Below are 3,161 nucleotides of genomic sequence, written 5' to 3'. Positions count from 1 at the left end.
CCCAGCTACTTGGGAGGCTGAGGCAGGAGAATCGCTTGAACCTGGAAGGCGGAGGTTGCTGTGAGCCAAGATCACGCCACGGCACTCCAGCCTAGGCAGCAAGAGCGAAACTCCATCTCCAAAAAAAAAAAAAAAGAGAGAGATGGGGGGGCGTCTCACTATGTTGCCCAAGCTGGCTTTGAACTTCTGGGCTTAAGTGATCCGCCCATCTTAATCTCCTGAGTAGCTGGCACTACAGGCTCATGCCACAGCCCATGGTTTAAGAATGGATTTTACTCTTAAGAGCAATGGGAACCAGTGGGGAGGGGTAGTTAAGTAGAGTAATTATTTGATCTTCTCTTTTTTTTGGGGGTGGGGTGGGGGAGATGGAGTTTCACTCTTGTTGCCCAGGCTGGAGTGCAACGGTGCAATCGGGCTCACCGCAACCTCCGCCTCCCAGGTTCAAGCGAATCTCCTGCCTCAGCCTCCCAAGTAACTGGGATTAGAGGCATACGCTACCATGCCCGGCTAATTTTGTATTTTTAGTAGAGATGGGGTTTCTCCGTGTTGGTCAGGCTTGTCTCGAACTCCTGACCTTGGGTGACCCGCCTGCCTTGGCCTCCCAAAGTGCTGGGATTACAGGCGTGAGTCAGCGCGCCTGGCTGATCTCCTCCTTCCCTTCCCTCTTTCTTTCCTTCCTTCCTTCTCTCTTTTTCTTTCCTTTCCTTTCTCCCTCCTTCCTGCTTTTTCTTTCTTTCTCTTTTTCTTCTTTCCTTCTTTTTTCTTTCTTTTCATTCCTTCCCCTTCCTTCCTATTCCTTCCTTTCCTTCCCTCACCTCCCCTCCTCTCTCCTCCCTTTCCCTCCCCCACCTTCCTTCCCTCCTTCTGAGTTTTGCTATGTCACCCAGGCTGGAGTGCAGTGGCATGATCTTGGTGCACTGCAACCTCTGCCTGCCGGGTTCAAGTTATCCTCCTGCCTCAGCCTCCTGAGTAGCTGAGTAGCATGTGCCACCATGCTTGGCGAATTTTTGTATTTTTAGTAGAGATAGGGTTTCGCCATGTTGGCCAGGCTGGTCTCAACCTCCTGACCTCAAGTGATCCATCCACCTTGGCCTCCCAAACTGCTGGGATTAGCCTGGCTGATTACTTTAAATTTTGAAAAGATCACTGTTTGGGAGAGAGTGGGTTATAGGGCAAGTGTAGAAGCAAGGACAGTAAGTAGGAGAGTTTTGTAAGAGTGTGAATGTGAGAACTGGTGGGGGATGAAATACTAGAGCAGTACAGGTAGAGCTGGTGAGAGGATATTCTGAAGGTTGGACTTCCTAATGGAGTGGTGAGGAAAACGATGGAATCAAGGATGCATCCTAGATTTTTTTTAACAAGAGACACTAGGTTAGACATGAGATTGGGGAAACTCAGGGAGTTGTCCCCTGAGGGACAAGGGAAACTTAGGGAGGGGGGAAGGAAATGTCAAGTTTTTTGGCAGTGTTAAATTTGAGCTATTAATTGTCCATGGGAGGCGGAGGTTGCAGTGAGCCGAGATCGTGCCACTGCACTCCAGCCTGGGTGACAGAGCGAGACTCCATCCCCTTCTCCCCCGCCAAAAAAAATGCAGGAGCGAAGGAGGTAGGATCCACAGCACAAAGGTAAGAACTACTTTTTAACACATAGACATTTCACAAGGACAGGAAGAAAGATAGCAGTATTTAAACACAAAGAGGTTGACCAGGAGCACTGACTCACACCTGTAATCCCAGCACTTTGGGAGGCTGAGGCAGGCAGATAGATCACTTGAGCTCAGCAGCTGGAGACTACCCTCAGCTGGAGACTACCCTGGCCAACATGGTGAAACCCCATCTTTACTAAAAACACAAAAACTGGGAAATGCGTGTTCTAGCTTTCTGTGTGCTTAGGTGCCCAAGCTACTGAGGGTCTAAGTCTGGGCAGCCAGAGTGTGGTTAGCAAGATGAACAAAGATGCGCAGATGAGAGGAGCGATTAACCAAAAGTTGATAGAAACTGGAGAAAGAACGCTTCAAAGAGTTGCTGAGAGCTAAATTAATTGAATGAGGCTGGAAGGATCAGTTGAAGGCACACTGTAAAGAGGTAATTAAAGAAAAAGGACTAGAACACGATACTGTTGATGACTTGGTGGTTGAAATCACTCCAAAAGGCAGAACCCTGGTACCTGACAGTGTAAAGGAGCTCCTAGAAAGAATAAGAACATTCCTTGCTCAGCATGCCAGCCTTTAAGATTGAATTAGATTGTGTTGTTCTGTGGTTTTATTTCTGAAAGTAAAACTTGCCATAAATTAGAAAACAGTTTCTCCAAATAAAATCTTTTTTTGTATGATGGTATAGTTTTCACTGATGAGGTACACATTGTATTGATTTTTTCCCCTAAATGTGTTATTTTAATAAATAGTTCATGAATTAAAAAAAAACATAAAAATTAGCTGGGTGGGGTGGCATGTGCCTGTAGTCCCAGCTACTCTGGAGGCTGAGGCATGAGAATCACTTGAGCCTGCGAGATGGAGGTTGCAGTGATTCTAGATCACACCACTGTACTCCAGCCTGGGTGACAGGAGTGAAACCCTGTCTCAACAAAAACAAACAAACAAACATACATAAAGAGGTTGTTGGTTTGTTTGGTGCTGAAAGGCAGGGCATTCCTGTCTGATTGCTTCTAAACCCCAGGGCAGCATTTTGTCCTTATTTGCATATTTATTTACTAGTGAGTTGAACTAAAAATGACCCAGTGGTTTGCCATCTATAGGAATGAGAAAATGCAACTGAAGACAATTTGGAAAAGTGTAGATAAGCTACGCTAGAAAAACTAAAGGGCCGGGTGCAGTGGCTTATGCCTGTAATCTCAGCACTTTGGGGGGCTGAGGTAGGAGGATCTTGAGTCTAGGAGTTCGAGACCAGCCTGGGTAATATTTAGTGAGACCTCATCTATACAAAAATCTTAAAAAATTAGCCAAGCATGGTGGCACAGCTACTCAGGAAGCTGAGGTGGGAGGATTGCTTGAGAATGGAAGGGGGAGGTTGTTGTCCGCTGAGATAGCTCCACTATACTCCAGCTGGGTGACAGAGCCAGACCCTGTCTCAAAAAAGAAAACAAAAACCTATAAGGTATTAATCGATAAACATATTAAAGTAATTTGAAGTTTGAGTGGTCTG

General features: G+C 46.2%; 1 pseudogene; it reads left to right on the top strand.

Moving 5' to 3' along the window:
* The first annotated feature begins 1,041 nt into the window (after nucleotides 1-1,041).
* LOC117080042 lies at nucleotides 1,042-2,368 on the top strand (annotated as a pseudogene).
* Nucleotides 2,369-3,161: the final 793 nt, after the last annotated feature.

This window comes from Trachypithecus francoisi, unplaced genomic scaffold (assembly GCF_009764315.1).
Source record: "Trachypithecus francoisi isolate TF-2019V2 unplaced genomic scaffold, Tfra_2.0 Lachesis_group8, whole genome shotgun sequence".
In the NCBI taxonomy this organism is placed as follows: Eukaryota; Metazoa; Chordata; class Mammalia; order Primates; family Cercopithecidae; genus Trachypithecus; species Trachypithecus francoisi.
This window is presented reverse-complemented; position numbering and strand designations above follow the sequence as displayed.